Source organism: Tamandua tetradactyla, chromosome 16 (genome assembly GCF_023851605.1).
Source record: "Tamandua tetradactyla isolate mTamTet1 chromosome 16, mTamTet1.pri, whole genome shotgun sequence".
NCBI lineage: Eukaryota > Metazoa > Chordata > Mammalia > Pilosa > Myrmecophagidae > Tamandua > Tamandua tetradactyla.
This window is the reverse complement of record NC_135342.1, coordinates 78,628,642-78,644,679: the sequence shown is the minus strand read 5'-3', so window position 1 is coordinate 78,644,679 and position 16,038 is coordinate 78,628,642. Positions and strand designations below refer to the sequence as shown.

The following is a 16,038-nucleotide window of genomic DNA, read 5'->3' as shown; positions in this document are numbered from 1 at the left end:
CAAATGACCACCGTGGGTTGTCTGGAGAAGCTTCCCTGAGGGAGACAACAGGGCTGGGAATGGAAGGATGAGTAAGAATTGATTAGGCTGGAAAAGGCCTTCTAGGTGGAGCCGACAGCCGGTGCAAAGATTGGACAAAGTCTGAGAAACAAAAAGGCAGGCTGGTGGCCCATGTGAGGGAATCCGTGGAGGCTGGAGAGGGAGACAGGAGCCAGATTATGTAGGACTTGGTGGCCATGGAAGGAGTTTGGTCTTTCTCCTAAGGTCAAAGGGCAGATACCCAATGAGGTGACCAGACCGGCATTTTGAGAAGATTGTGGGGACAATGAGGACAGGTCGGGTCAGGGCAGCGGCCCTTTGCCCAAGAAAGGATAAAGGTCAAGACTTTGCTCCAGAAAGGAGCAAAAGAAGCACCTCTTGGGCGGGGCCAGGTACCAGGAACTTGTGGAACAGTGTGGGGTGTGATTGCAGGCCGTTTCAGCGGCTGAGCTCGCAGTGGGATGAAGGTCACAGGGGTATGGTTCCCCAGGAATGACCTCTTCCTTCTGGAACTGGTGGTGTGGCTTCTTCCACAGAAGCAGAGAGGACCGAGTCTCTGGTTGGGGCCTCAGGCCCAGCTCCCAAAGTCCAGCCTCATCCTACAAATTCACTGGCAGCTGTGGGCCCAAGGTGCCAGCCAATATCAAATGCCCTCTTCTGCCTGGTGCCAGCTTCTCTGCTGGGGACCTTGTGGGGCTAGGAGGAACCCAGGTGTGGCAGGATCTGACTGTCTGTGGGTCTCCTCCTGAGTTCATCCTAGCAGTGCCTGAATCCCCCATGCTGCAGGCACCTGTCTTGGACCCCCCAAATTCTCCCCATGGCTGTTCTGTTTGGGCTTGGCGGCCTCCACCCCATTCCACGCTGTGCAGAGAACCCCTTCTCCAGAACAGAACGAGGTCCAGCTACCCGATTTGCAGGGCTCACTGCAAAATGCCCATGTGGGTCCCCTTGTTAGACAATTATGCAGAATTTCAAGCCGGGGACAAGCGTGGGGTCCTTCTGACAGTGAGATGTAGACTTCACATGTGGCACAACAGCCACGCTGACCCTGGCCAGACACCATCTGGGGGCCACTTGAGTGGGACTCTGCCGGCTGCTCACTTTCAGGGTAACAAAAGTATTGACCAGGGATCTGGCCCTAATCTCTTTCTCTCATTCATTCATTCATGCCATGCCCAGGTACTGCATTCCTGCTCAGGACGCATTCCACTCACGACTCAGGGAGGGGACAAGAGAACCGGCAGACGGCTGGTCTTACCTCTATGCTGACCTTGGACGAGCCTCCCCAGGGCCTCTGACACCTGCTCACCCAGAGCTCTCTGGGGCGTCTCCACCTATTGGGTTTCTCATGGGCATGGGGGGCTCCTGGGGTTTTATGTCCAAGACCCAACGCATTGTTCCCCCCTGCCCATGTCCCTCTCCTGGGAGTGGACTCCAGAGTGATGGGTTCCAAAGTCCAACCACTGCCACGCCCTTCCTTTCTCTCCACCTGCCTCTCCCCCAGGCCCTCTTCACCTCTCACCTGTGTTATCATCATCATTTTATAGTATAAGATATAATGTACATGCAGTCCTGTGCACACATTTTAAGTGGACAGATCAATAGACTTGTCTATTTTGAGTTTTCATCTACACCTGTGTGACCCCCTGTTCTAGTTTGCAAGCTGCCAGAATGCGATATACCAGGAATGGAACAGATTTTAAAAAGGGGGAATTTATTAAGTGGCAAGTTTACAGTTCTAAGGCTGTGAAAATATCCAGATTAAAGCAAGGCTATAGAAATGTCCAATCTAAGGCATCCAGGGAAAGATACCTTGGTTCAAGAAGGCCAATGGCGTTCAGGGTTTCCCTTTCAACTGGAAAGGCACATGGCAAACATGGTGACATCTGCTACCTTCCTTTCCAGGCTTCTTGCTTCAAGAAGCTCCCGCAGGGGTGTTTTCCTTCTTCATCTCCAGAGGTCTCTGGCTGCATGAGTTCTCATGGCTCTCAATTTTTTTCCCAAATGGTTTCCTCTTAAAGGGCTCCAGTAAGCAACCCCACCCTGAATGGGTGTAGACACATCTCCATGGAAACCATCTAATCAAAAAGTCCCACCCAATTGTGTGTCACATCTCCATGGAAACAATAAAAGAGCTCCCATCCAGCAATATTGAATGAGGATTAAAGGACATGGCTTTTCCGGGGTCCACCACAGATTCAAACCAGCAGCACAGCCCCCAACCAGATCAAGACATGAAACATTTCCAGCCCCCAGAAGTTCCCTTAGGCCCTCTCTCGGCCAACCCTTATTCTGGATTTTGTCCCCACGGGTGAGTTTTGTCTGTTCTTGAGTTTTATATAAACGGAATCAGACAGAATGTTCTCTTTGGTGTCTGGCTTCTTTCTGTTCAATATTCTGTGTAAGATTCGTCCACATTGACGAGTGTGTCCAGGGTTTGCTCTTCCTTACTGTAACAGCTTTTCTTCCACTGCTTGCGTAGCTCAGTAGTTTCTCCATTTCCTGTGGATGGATGTCGGCTGCTTCCTGCGCCTTCCATGACCGCTCCCTGGTAAGTCCGTGTGGACACAGGCTTTCATTTTCTTGGATTAAATACAGACTTGTAGGGTCATAGGGAAGGCAAGTGTTAATGTTTGTGAGGTTTCCCACTGGTGCACCTTCTGCTTCTGAATTTGTGCAGCAGCCTCTCAACAGCATCTTTCCTCCTTGCCCCCTGCCACTGAGAGATCTTTCTAGAATCAAATCCCACCACACCCCTCCCTTGCTTAAAAGGCTTTAATGGCTGCCCCTGTCTTTGAGAGAAAAGTTTAAACTCAGCAGAGCCGTGGACCACCACCCTGCCAGCCCCTGCTTATCTCCCCAGCTGTGTGTCTTGCTTTGTCCCACCTTGAGCTTGACATTCCTGCCATATCTGAAGCCCACAGTTGGCTGAACACACGTCCTTTCTGTCCTGCACGCCCTGTCCTTTCTGTCTGGAACACTCATCCCTCCCTTTTTGTCCTGATGAGATCGTCCTTGTCTTCTAAGGTCTTGCCCCCGGGCAGCGTCTCTGAAGCCCTGACGCATCCTTCAGCCTCCTTTGTTATCTCCCTTCTGAGCAAAAGGGTTTGTGTGGCCTGTGGCCAGACCGCAGAGTCCGTGATGCTGGGAGGCCCTTCCGGAGAGCCGGGCGGGATGCCCAGCAGGCAGGAGGCGCTGGTCAGGGTGGACCGCACCCCGTCGCGAGGCCGAGCGTGGCGGGCACACGGGCCTGCAGCCCTGACCCCTGCCCTAATGGGCTGTCTCCTGGGCCCGAATTCTTCTGCCTCGATGCCCCTCAGCCTGGACAGAGCGGTTTCCCTCTCTCCCAAGACCTCGATGCCCCTCAGCCTGGACACAGTGGTTTCCCTTTCTCCCAAGACCTCGCTTCCAACTTTCCTGGCTTCCTTCCTTAGCCAGATGTGGGCTTTGTCTGCAAGTTCCTGAGCAGGTAAGGCCTTTTCTTCCTGGGCTGGGCACGTTTTCTTTGGCACTCGGGGGGCTGGCTGTGCACTGAGGGGCGCACGGCAGCCGACCCAGGTCTCCTCCTCACCTGGTTTCCTCTCTGCAACCACCTGGCCTTCTAATCATCAAACCCCGGGGCACAGGTGCCTCCTTGATCAACAGAGGGGCCACCTGGCTCTCCTCTGTGCCCGCCGGTGTGATGACGCAGCAAGTCACCCTTTGTCCTCAGTAGGGGGTCTGTCCCTCCGCGGGCCCCGGGCAGGGATTCCTCCAAGTGTGGCTCCCAAAAGGGTGGCATCGGCCTCCCCCAGGAAGGTGCTAGAAGTACAACTTTCTGGGCTCCACCCAGGCCCACTGGACCGGGAACTCCGGAGGATTCCGGTGCCGGCTCAAGTGTGACCACTGACTCCTCGCCCAGGAGCTTGTTATGATGACCCAATTAAAATGGGAACGGCACTTGGTCTGGGTGAAGTCTGTTACTATTCTGAACAGTAAAAAGGGGTCCTGGCCCCGAGGCTGCCATGACCGATGCGTAAAGGAAGCTCCAGCCTGATGATCCTGGCCCAGTGCTGAGTGTGTGGCCCCCCAACAATGCCTGCCCCCTGCGGACAGACTTGCTGGCCGCACGGTGTTCTCCATCTCCCTGGGGGGTGGGGGGGAGGCCTGGCCTGCTGGTTATTTCCCATTGGTTCCTCCCAGGCCTGTTCTCGACCTTCTCTGTCCAGCTCTGAACCCGGGGAAGCTGAACCCTGGGTGCTGCATGAATGGATGAGTTATCAGAAAAGCAAGAAGAAGACTAGATCTGGGGTGAGGTCGGGGTGGTTGGAGAAGCCACTCAGAAGAAGTGAAGAAAAGATGGGGAGCCAGGCACAGAAAGAGCACCCCAGAAAGTGAGGGCAGCACGTGCCAAGGCCCGGGGGCTGGAAGGGCTGGGTGTGTCTGAGCAGAGCGTGGGACGTGGGTGTCCTGAACTCTGGGGCTGAGGAATGGGGGTTGGGGGAGGTGGGCAGAGGCCCCATTGTGCAGGGCTTGGAGAGGCAGGGCAGTTAGGGACTCGCCCTCAGGGGCTGCTTCCCAGTCGTGTGACCTGGGGCAATTCATTAACAGTTCTGGGCCTCGATTTCCTTCTCTGAAAATGGGGACAATAACACCCCCTTTCCTGGCCCCCCTGGACCAGGAATGCGCACAGCACGGAGTGTCATGGCTGGCTCTGCGAAATGTGGCCGGGGTCAGTGTAGATGCTGTTGTTAACGGAAGCCATCCCATCAGTTCCCTTCGCCTGCATGCACACCCCTATTTGGAAGAGTCTGCAGCTGGCAGAGGCCCCCGGGTTTCTGGGCCCTCCTATGGTAAGCTTCTGTCACTACTGCTGACCACATCCCAGAGAGGCGCTTGCTGTGCCTGCCCACCCCTGTGGCTGAGGAGCTGCAGAGCTGGCCCAGCCTGCTCCAGGTGGTGACGACACCAAGGCCATGGGGGGCCCTGCTGGGGGTCCGAGGGTGGTGGGGCCGCGCCCTGGGCGCTCAGGGACACGGAGTCCTCTGGCCGATCCACCTGGCTGAGTTGGGACAGGGTGGTGCTGGGCCCTGGCATGCCTTGTCTCCGCGCCCCTCCCACTGGCTGGTGGCTCCAGGTAGGTGGGGAGTGGCCGAGGGAGGTGCAGGGAGGTGAAGGGGAAATCCAGAAGCAGGACTTTTCCAGTCACCTCCTATCCCTGAACCAGGAAAGCTGCTCATGCCGGGTGCCAAACCCAGCTCCCTGCCCTACCCCTCCCAGAGGAGGCTATTCTATCTTCCCAGTTTCTCAGGCTAAAGGCTCCGAGTCAGCCTGGGCTCCTCTCTCATTCACGCCCCAATCCATCTGCAAGTCCCATCAGCTGTGCCCGCAAATACATTTGGGATTTGGCCACTTTGTGCCATGCCAGCTGTCGCCCCCTCCCAGCCTAGGATTACTGCAAAGCCTCCTGACCATGCCCCGCCTTGTCCCTTACAGCAAATTCTCCACATGGGAACGAAGCCAGATCCTGCCCCTAGCTCTCTGACCACTACCCCTCTCACCCAGAGTTATCTACAGGTCTTTGCTGACCCGGCATCACTTCTCTGACCTCCTCTCCCATCTCTCCACTTCCCCGGGCCTCTTTGCTATTCCTGGAACAAGCTGAACATGTTCCTGCCTCAGGACATTTGCACTGGCCCTGAATCCCAAATGCTCTTCCCTCAGCTATCCACCTGACTTGCTTCACTCAGGCCTCTGCTCAGTTGTCATCTCAGTGAGGCCTTCTCAGGCCACTGGTATGAGCCAGTAACTCACCCAGCTTTATTTTCCTACATGGTTCCCAACGCTACGAATTATACACTTATTTATTCATTTGTTTGTCTGAGTCCTCACCCTGGGACGCAAGTTCTGGGAGGGTAGGTGTTTGTATCCTGTTTACTGGTGTACCCCAAGGGCCTAGAACAGAGATTGGCACACAGTAGCTGCTCAGTAAGTGTGTGTGGTGTAAAAGGGCCTACAGCATTCCTTAAGCATGACCATGGTCCCCTGGCACCTCCCACTGGGACTGACCTTCCTGTCCCAGGAGACAACGTCAGAAGGGTCACTCCAGCAGGCACCTTCCAAGCCCTGGATCGCCAGGAGCTGCCACTTGGCTTTCTCTCTGGCTGAGACCAAGGAGAGCACTGGATTGGGAGTCAGGGGGCCGGAGCTGGGTGCCTTCCTGGCCACGAGATGGTGGCAGGTCACATTCCATCTGCCCGAGAGCACAGGGGAAGCACATCCAGGGGCCGTCCCGGCACAGCTCACCGATCAGGGGAGGGGGGACACACCCACAGAGGACAGCCGCAAATCCCACGAGTGCTGGTGGCCAGGCACGGGGAAGCTGAGAGAGTGGCTAGGAGGGTCGCAGAGATTCTCTGCAAGAGTGACCAGAGCCGAGCCAAAACAGGCTGTAGGTGGCAGGGCTGGGGGCAGGGGGAATGCTTCTAGGCCCAGTCACAAATCCTGGAAGTGGCTCGGCAGGTGGTTCTCAGGCCGCCTCGCCGGTGGGGAGGGAGAGGGAGGCTGGAGAGGAAGAGGCTGGCCCCATGGCAGAAGCTGATGTTGCCCGAGGGTGCTGGAACCTGTGAAGGGTTCAGCAGGATGGAGATGGGCCAGGCAGGGTTCCAGAAAGGCCACTGGGGCAGAAGGAGAGGGCAAAGTGGGAGGCAGCGAGGGCAGGCAGAGGCTGTTGAGGTCGGGGGCGAGGCGATGGTGGCGTCGGGGAGAGAAGCAGAAGGGTCTGAAATGGCGCAGAAGCAAACGGCTGGGGCTTTGGGTCCCTCACCTGAAAACAAGGGGGTCAGACTGGGCTCTCAAAGGACTTCACATCTCTAACAGCTTACAAAGTTTATGCATCCACTCCTCTCCCCACCCTTTTACTAATGAGTGGAGGGGCGCAGGGAGGAGAGGCCCAATTAATTTTCCATGTCCATGCGTAGACACCATCATGGCTTGCAGAGAAGGGAGGGAGGGGGAGTGGGTTGCATGCATCCCCCTGCATCCTAACCTGCGGGCGTGACCTTATTTGGAGAAAGGGTCTTTGTAGATGTAATTAAGTTGAGGACCTCCAGACAAAGTCGTCCTGGATTCTCTAGGTGGGCCCTAAATCCAGAGACCGATGTCCAACTAAGGAACAGAAGACAGAGATGTAGAGGGGAGGCTGTGGGAAGATGGGAGAGAGACGGGAGGGGCGTAGCCACAAGCCAAGAGACACTGGGGTGGGGAAGGGTGGGGCACCCAGAAGCTGCACGTGGCTGAGCAGGACCCTCTCTCAGAGGCTATGGAGGCACAGGACACCTCCATTTCAGGTTCTGCCTCCAAGACTGGGGGAGAAGATCTGTTCTAAGTCCCCAACTGCCTGCGGTGATGGGTTATTGCCAGGGCTTTGCCAGGCAACTGCAGCCCAGGGAAAGGCGTTTTTATTTAGGTTAGGGCTGTGAACTCCGTTCTAGCCCAGTTGTGAGCCCTTCCGTCACTCCTGGGATTTAGAGAGGCCCGGGAGGGAGACCCAGGCATGGGGTGCAGGGAAGGGCAGCCCAGGGGAGCACGAGAGCCCTGGCCCCTGCCTGCCCTGGCCGGGGCACCGATCAGCCTTTCTGGCAGCACATCCTCTGCCTTTGTTTGCCAAAGGTGGCTTCGGGGTAGAGGCAAGTGCGGCCCTGCTCCACCTGGCTGCACCTGCCAGCGGCTGCTCCCTCTAAGCCGGGGACGGGCAGCAGACAGTCTGGGAGGTGAGTTCCTCTTCCCCATCACAGGCCAGCGGCCACCGGTGTGAACCCGAGCGAGCGTGCTCGGGCCGTTGGCCTGCAGAGGGGCAGGTGGGAAGACGTCTGCTAGCAGACCCGGGGTGAGGGATCACCCCTTAACCTGCTCCTACTGAGCTCAGCACTTCCCCGCTTTACTCGTTGGGTCCTCCCAGCATCCCCACGAGGTAGCTGCTGCCCCAGGCACTTTACATGGGGAAACTGAGACACGCTGACCTTCCCCATGTCAGCCAGCCAGAAAGGCGCACAAGAGGGGCGCAGCGGCTGTGGCCTCGGGCCCCTGTGTGTCGCAGGCACTGACCTCCCATGGCTGGGAGTGGGGCTGACCCTGCCAAACTGCAGACCCGCAGATAGGCGGCAGGGGACGGGAGAGGCTTGGGGCGACTCAGTGAGCTCCTGAGTGCTGGGGAGGGGACCGGGGGCTTGGGGTGCAGGAGATATCCCACAGTGACATGGCAGGTGTGGGGCGTGTGCTTTGGCCACTGTCCAAGCCCAGCTTTCTGTCCCCTGCTGATGGGTCTGGGACAGGGCTGGTGCGGCCCCTGTGCAGGGGTTCTGATCGGGTCTGATGATTGGAGCTGGGTTTCGGCTTTGTTCAGAGCCCCCAGGATTCTAATGTGCAGTGAACCCATCCTCAGAGGCCTGGGTTCAAACCCCAGCCCTGCCTGCCTTGGCAGGACCGGGGAGCAGGAACCAGGCAGTGCCTTGAATGGGACGAGCTGGACAGGGAGGGCTCGTGCCTTCGAGAACCGAAGCTCCCTAGGCCAGAGCCCAGTGCGGGGGCGGGGGGCTGCAGTTTATCCTGTGGGCCGCCAGCGCACACCTGGTGCCCAGAGCCTTCCTGGGGGGGTTGACCCCCGACACCCGGCGCCTATGGCCTGAGCTGCTCGGGGAGACCTGATGCCAAGGACGAGACCCCAGAAGGAGAACCCACCCCAGGCCCCCGTGCCCCCTCCTTGATACTCCTCACCATGTCCCAGGCCTGGCCCATGGTGGCGAGGGGATGGGGGCTGGTAAGGGCTGTGTTCTGGGGAGTGAGGGGTGCTGGGCAGCACGGCTGGGCCTGGCTGGGAAGCTGGTGGTCAGCTCTGGGTGCAGCAACCATGGCTGGTGGGCTTCAGTATATGGGGGACCCCTGCTAGCACCATTTACTGCTGGGGAGACTGAGGGTCAGGGGTCTGGGCACTTTTCCGAGATCTCGGTGAGGCAGTGGTGGCACTGAACTCCACCCAGGGATGGCGGGACAGGGGGCCTGGTTCCCTCCCCTGCAGAGCGCCTCCTGCTCTCTGGGCCGGGGGTCTGCACCTAGCCCTTCCAGGTACCCCCACCAGGCCCCAGGGCTCCCCCAGGGCACGTCTACCCCCCCATGGCGGCCCTCTTACCTGGTGGTGAGTGGGCTGTGTGCAGTGGGGATCGCAGGCATTGGCTGGGAGGAGAGCAGGCAGCAGTGGAGCTGGCCCTCCCCTGGGGGCCCCCCTGGATGTGACCACAGGGGAGGTGGGGATAAGAGGCCAGGCTGGCCTTTTTGTGGCATCACAAAGTCCTGCCTGGCGGCCGGGCCACCTCAGAGGAGCTCTGTCCGGCTCCTTCCTCTGCCGCCCTGCCAGGCTGGCCTCCACCTCCCCAGGGACATCCGGAAAGGGGCACACCTGGCCAAGCACATGAGTGGTGCCTGTAGGTGGGCACTGAAGGGCTCTGGGGGCAGACACCCCACCTCGGAGGGGCTTGTCTGCACCTGTGGTGAAGGGTGGTGTTGGGGGCCAGGTGAGCACAGGGGTGCAGAAGTCAGCAGGGAGAAGGGTGAACTGGGAGGGGAGGGAGAAAGGCAGACAGACAGACTTGCAGCAGCTGCCCTCTGGCTGGGGGGCCCTGGCAGGTCGCCGAAGCTGAACCACCTGAATTATCTACAGGGCCCGGCCATCCCGGTGCCAGGGGACAGCTGTTCGGGAACCAGGGCTCGCAGCAGCATTGTCCCCAACGGCTGAAATGTCGAAGCATCCCGAGGTCATGGCAGATGGATGAAGAAACAAAGTGAGAACACTGGAGTTTCACTCAGCTGCGAGGAGGGAAGTTCTGTTACATGCGACAACCCGGATGGACCTTGAAAGCATAATGTAGTGTGCAATAAGCCAGACACAAAAGGACAAGTATTGTGTGAGCTCCCAGTTGTGAAATAACTAGAATGTGCTGATTCACAGAGACGGAGCATAAATTAGAGGTGGCTGGGGGTGGTGGCCGGGGGATGGCTGGGGTGGGGTGGGGGTGGCAGGGGGGAGAGTTTCTACTTGGGGGATGGCAAAGTGTGGGCAATGGGGGGCGCACAGCACTGTGATTGTAATGAACCCCATTGAGCTGCACATCCAAGAGTGGCTAAGATGGGAAATGTTATGTTGCATATCTGTTACCACAATCAAAATGTTAAAACATTAAAATTGTTTTAAATTTAAAATGCCTGAACCATGGCTCAGACACAATCCCACCTGGGAGGTCACCTGCCCACAATGTGCCCTGGAGGTGGGGGGAGCGGGAACTAGGAGTTCCTGTTGCAGGGGGGAAACTGAGGCAAGGCTGACATGTCCAGTGCCCTTGAGGCTTTGCATGGAGAGAGTCTGGGTTCTACCTCCCACCCTTTGCCACTGCATCCTTGGCCTCCGGGGATACCCCCCACCCCCAACACCTGGTCAGGGCACTGCCATCCTGGGTCCCCCCCACTTCAAGGGCAGGGAGTTCCCCTCCTCGGTGCTGACACCCCTTTGGGGCCCAGGCTCCTCCACAGACAAACCCGAGGTAGGTGGAGGTGAGCCGTGTCTGCTGAGAGCCCTTCACGGGCTGGAGGACCGGGAGGCCAGCGGGCAGGGTGCTCTGTGTGGACCCCCCTCGAGACACGGCCCCAGGCCCTGGGGACCTTGTTTCTCAGAGGCGCCCATCCGCAAGGGGCTGGCTGTGCTGCCGAGGAAGCGCGCCTGCCTTCTCTGTGTGCATCCTGAGGCAGTGGGCATCCGTCTCCGGCCGTACCCCCAGGAGGTCTTCCTGAACTGACCCCAGCACGTGGCCTCCGAGCCCAGGGTGAGTTTGTGCCGTGATTTTAGGGGAGCACGCATCCGAGGAGATGGTGGGTGAGCTCAGAGATGCTCCAAAGCCATGTGCATCCAGGGAAGGCGGGTCCTGCAGGCCTAGGAAGGGCAAGTGTCCACCTCTCCCCAGCAGCAGGAGCGGCAGTGGGAGAAGCTAGACCACAGAAGGTTCTAGAAGCGGCTCTGGGCTGGCAGAATCCGGAAGCCTTGTGGCTGCTGCAGTGGCCTCCTCAAGAGAAGGAGAGTGGCCAAGGGCCTGTGGGGGGCTGCTAGGCCCCAGGCCCCATGGCCATGCAGAGGGACCCTCAATTCGTCACGTCCAACATTTTCCTTATTTTTTTCCCCAGCAGCCACAGAACCATTTTAATAAACAAAGATCTCACTTGGAATGCCAATTAATAAAAAAGCAGACCAACCAAAAGATGGCTCTTCTTTGGCTTTCATTTGTTTTGTAAATTCAGATGGAGACGTTTACTTACTGCCAGTTCAGTGAGGGTGGCCGGCTGGTGGTGATGAAGCCTGGATTAGGGCCCACAGCTGGGTGCTGGGGAAACGCACCGGCGCCTTCAGCCTGACCAGCTGCCCTCTGCTCAGCGTGCACAGCTGTGGTGTGATGTCAGTGGAACAGATGACTGAGGATGCCGGGTGTGTGCAGGGCCCTGGCGCCTGCATGGGGGATGAAGCTCAGGCACACAGAACCCCGCCCTTAGATGGGTACCGTGACCCGAGGGAAGCCCTTGGTGTCCTGCGCCCGACAGGTGGCTGTCACCAGTTCTGACATCAGCGTCTCAAGCCCTCCCTGGGCTCCGTGCAACATCTGCCCCTGGCGGCAGCAGCTGACCCCCCACCTTCCCAGTCCTTGGATGCAGCTGCCTTCAGGGGTGTCAGGCGGGGGGGGAGGGAAGCATGGGCTCCGGCGGCATGGGGATAAGGCTGTGCGGTGGTGGGTGCTGGGCTGGCACTGAGGGTGGGTTCCAGGTGGCAGAGATGCCCGCCTGTCTGTTAATGGATTAACTTGGGGCATGTGTTGGCAAGATGCAGCGCCCTCTACAGTGTGGGCCCCTGGCAGCACCCCTACAGCCTGGCCTGAGTCTAAGTGTGTCCGGGGACTGCCACTATGTTTAATTCCTTGCACGCCTCTTGGAAGCACTTTCGCCACCAGCTGCTTCCCTGCAGGGTGGAGCTACACCGGCCCAGAGTCTTGGGTGAAAACCTTAGCTTTTGGCCACGAGGCTGTTTTGAGGATGATGAAAAGGGGTGAAGCCAGGGCCGGGGGACCAGCGCTGACTCAAGCCAGCTGCCTGCGCCCGCGTCTCCCCCGGTGCACGGGCCTGAGGGCACACTCTGCTCTGCATGGACAGAAAGCTGCAAGTGACCGAGGCGCCCAGCACATCTCCCCGCATGGGCGCCCTCGCGGGGCAGCGGGGGAGTTCCGACGCAAGCGGGTTGTGGGCGCCAAGGCGCTCTTCTTTGCTACGTTGTATTTGGGTGGAGGGTGCTTTTAGTGCGTTTGAAAAATGAGTGCAAATGAGATTTTTGAAAGAAAATTTACCAAGTGCCCGTGGGGCTGTGGAAGGGGCGCAGAGCTGCGTCTGGCCGCAACCCAGCCGACCTCCACCCCTCAGCGCCAAGCCGGGCGGTCCCCACGCGGCCACAGCGCCGCAGCCTCTCCTGCCCGTCCTGCTCTCTGTCCCAGCCCCTCGGAAGGACCCGGCCTTAGAGAGGCCCGAGGGGAAAGCTGTTTGGTGTGTCGGGAGACAGACACCTTCACAGACTGCTTCCCCGTGTGTGAGATGTTTGCACAAAACAATAACCTCATTTAATCAAAGTGGCCGAGTTACTCTTTCTGAAGTCTCCTTCATTCAGAAGCCTGGGGGACTCTGAGTCCTCAGCGAGGACGTCTGCTAGGCTCAGCCCGTCCTTTCAGGCCCTGACGCTGACTAGGAGCTCCTGGTGGCGGGAGCCGAGAGCGCGGGCCGGGGGGTAGGAGACGAACAACGGCACTGGAGCCGGATGCCTCGGCTTGGTGATGTCTACACCGCCCGTCTCTGCGCTCCGACCACAAGTGCTGCACGCTCAGGACCGCCACTGCTACAAGCCAGCGGCCCCGGCAGTTGGCAAACAACCAGCCTTGGGAGGTGGCCCCGCAGCCCTGCGGGCTGTGCCACTGGGCTCCTTGCCTGGCCCGGGGACCGGCGAGGGGCGGCTCTCGGGGACATTTGCCCAGGACCGTGTGGCTCGGCCAGGACACGCTGATGCCAGCGGGGGAGGTCGAGGCACTTGGAAAGCGCGGGGATACCGCCCCCTGGTGGGCACCGGGTGACAACGCCCAGCATGACCGCGAACCTGCTCCCCCCACAGGCGCCCCTCTCCAGCCAGCACCTTAGGCGCCACCTTGTCCACTGGGAACCTGATGTGCAGCAGGCCAAGGAGGGCGGAGCCACTGCCACTAGCACCCCCAGGACTTGAATCGGGGGGCCGGGGGGTCACCTTCACAGGGGGCTTGGGACCCTGCCCTCCATTGTGGCCACCCCAGGGAAGGGCCAGCAGATTAGGCAGGTGAGGCGCTCAGGCCAGGCGCTGGACTACAGGGAGGGACTCGGGTGTGCGTTTCCACTCCCTTTCTGCTTTTAAAGGGGCTCTTAGGAGGTGTGGGGTCCACACCTAGTCCTGCCAGCTCTTGTCCTGGTGTGTCCGTCTGTCCCGTCCCGTGCAGGCTGCTGTGGTCCTTCCTCACGCACCTCAAGGCTGGGAGCACCTGACACGGAACCACACTAACCAGGTGGCGGTTGTGGTCGATTCCTAGGAAGGAACCGGAACTGGGGGAAAAGCCATCCTGTGTGGCTCAGTGGGGGGGCTGGCTCTGCTCCCAAACGGCACCCCTGGAGGGGCAGGGCTCCACGGGGAACAGGCAGGGCCAAGGGCCAGGAAGAGGCAGCCTTTTGGGGCTCCAAGCCTTGAATGAGGGGCATCTAGGGCATGGTCCAAAGACCAGAGGCCCCTGGCTATGCCTGGACTGGAGGAGACCCTGGTGCCTGGGTGACCCTGCAACTACCTGTGCCAGGAGTGTGCTGAGCGCTGTGCCACAAGGGTTGAGAAAACCAAGCCTGAGCTCTGCTCTCAGGGAGCATCCAGTCTAGGGAGAGCCTAGAAGGTAAAATGTCTCACCGAGAAGCTCCTAGAAAAAGAGGCACCCAGAGCCAGGAGAGCAAATCACGGGAGGCCAGTGAAAGCTCCTGGAGGGGGGTCAGCTGATGAAGTTTGGAGGGTGAAGAGGTGTTATTCAGGAAGAGGGGAGGGAACAGCATTTCAGGCGGAGGGAACAGCACATGCAGGCAGAAGGAGGGAGCCTAGTGGGTCCCAGAAGCTGAAGGAAGGCAGCTTGGTAGGTCACGTGGGGAAGTCTCTTCTCAGTCTGTGGGTTAAAGGTGGCACGTGCATGAGAGGGAGGAAGAGTGAGCAAGTGAGCGAGGGAGGGAATATGAATCTGATCTGGACGGGTTGGAGGGGAGGTTGTTTGCTGAAGAACAGGTGGGAGAGTGTGGCCTGAGCTATGGAGAGGGCAGTGGGAATGGAAAGTGGTCAGCTAGGGGCAGAGGGCAGCGGGCACTGTGGCTTCTGGGGACCCAGCAGATGGGGGAGGTGGACCCACTAGGAAGGGCAACTGGAGGAGGACTGGGTTTGGAGGGAAGAACAGCTCCCTCTGTGGGCTGTGGGCTGTGCTGACCCCAAGCTACTGTGGGGAGTGAGCCCAGGAGATGTCAGGGTGGACGTACGAGCCTGGAGGGGTCTGTGGGCGGCATCGGCGGGGACCATGCTGGGACACCTAGAGTGTGGGGAAGCTCTGAGGACCACAAGCTGGGACCGTCCCAGGCAAACAGGGACACACGGCCCCTCTGCCGTAGGTGTGCAGGTGGCAGCTGGAGGTGTGAAGAGGTGGGGGTCCCCCAGGGGAAAGAGGGCTACAGCACAGCAGGGGGGGTGGGGGACCCTGGAAAGAACGGGCAGCCCAGAGCAGAGGCCACAGGGCCGTGCTTTACCCCCAAGGCCTGGGGAATCCCGGGTATTCTCCCACCTCCCCATGTCCGGAGAGGGCTCTTGGGGACAGAACAGAGTGCACGCTGCCTTCTGGCCTGTCCAACAGTCCGCAGCAGCAGCCCAGCTTGATGAGAGCTGTTATCAATACGCTGCAAAAGGTTCTTAGGGGCTGGCCCCCCATGGCATGTCAGACAAGGTCTATTTTTACCCCAAATTCCTCAAAGCAGGGTACTTCATTTGGGGGGGAAGTGTGGCTGTGGGGAGGTCTGGAAGCTCCCTCAAATTACAAAGCAGTGGTGCATCACAGTTGTCTGTCAGAATTTCAAGGGACCTGCAACAATTAGGAATGCTGCCTTAGTGTTAAATCAGAGGGCGGTCAAATCTGGCCCAAAGAGAAACGTGGCTTGCCGAGCTGGCTTGCAGCACGAGAGGGAGGCCTCAGCCCGCTGCGGGAAGTGTGCTCGAGCACTAGGGAAACATCTGTCCCAGTGCCTTGTTCTCTGTGACGCTGACACACACCCCTGCGTGTCACCCTGGGGGCCAGGGCCTCCACGGGCACTACTTGCCCTACTTCCCAACTGCCCTCTGGGCAGGGTGCTGACCTCACCAGGACGTGGAGAGAGCAGGTGGGATGGCTCCGCCAGGAGGTGAGGGAGTGGGGCTTCAAACCCTGGTCTGAGCCAGCCCAGAGCTTTTGGTCTCCTTGGGGAATTTAGGGGGTGGAGGGACAAAACAGACCTCTGTGGACTTCTTGGGAGCTGGATATTCAGACCCAGGGCCGAGGGTGCTGAGAGCGAGGCCAGGAGCAGGTGTGCTCGATGGGCAGGCATGCCCCCAGACCCCTCCCGCACCCGCCGAGACCCAGCCCACAGCGGCCTTTCAGGATTAGCCCAAAGCAATGGCAGAAGCAGCAGATCCTGCCACAGGATTCAGCACAAGCAAGACGTCTGGTGCCAGCCCGGAGCACAGGCAGCTCATGGGACTGGTGTGGTGGAAGGCAGGCCCACCTCCCCATGAACAGGACACGGACAGGCACAGACAGACAGACACACACACTCAGAGGCTCACCCTCCTCCTTCCCACCACCACCTTTGCTTCAATCA

General features: G+C 59.2%; 1 protein-coding gene across 2 annotated transcripts in view; it reads right to left on the bottom strand.

Moving 5' to 3' along the window:
* The window catches only part of OSGIN1 (oxidative stress induced growth inhibitor 1), a 29,686-nt gene extending 20,361 nt beyond the window's left edge, over positions 1-9,325 (bottom strand). For both annotated transcript variants that reach the window (XM_077133156.1, XM_077133160.1), the window contains exon 1: positions 9,206-9,325. The gene's annotated coding sequence lies outside the window, so the exon portion shown is untranslated. The remainder of the gene's footprint in view (positions 1-9,205) is intronic.
* Positions 9,326-16,038: the final 6,713 nt, after the last annotated feature.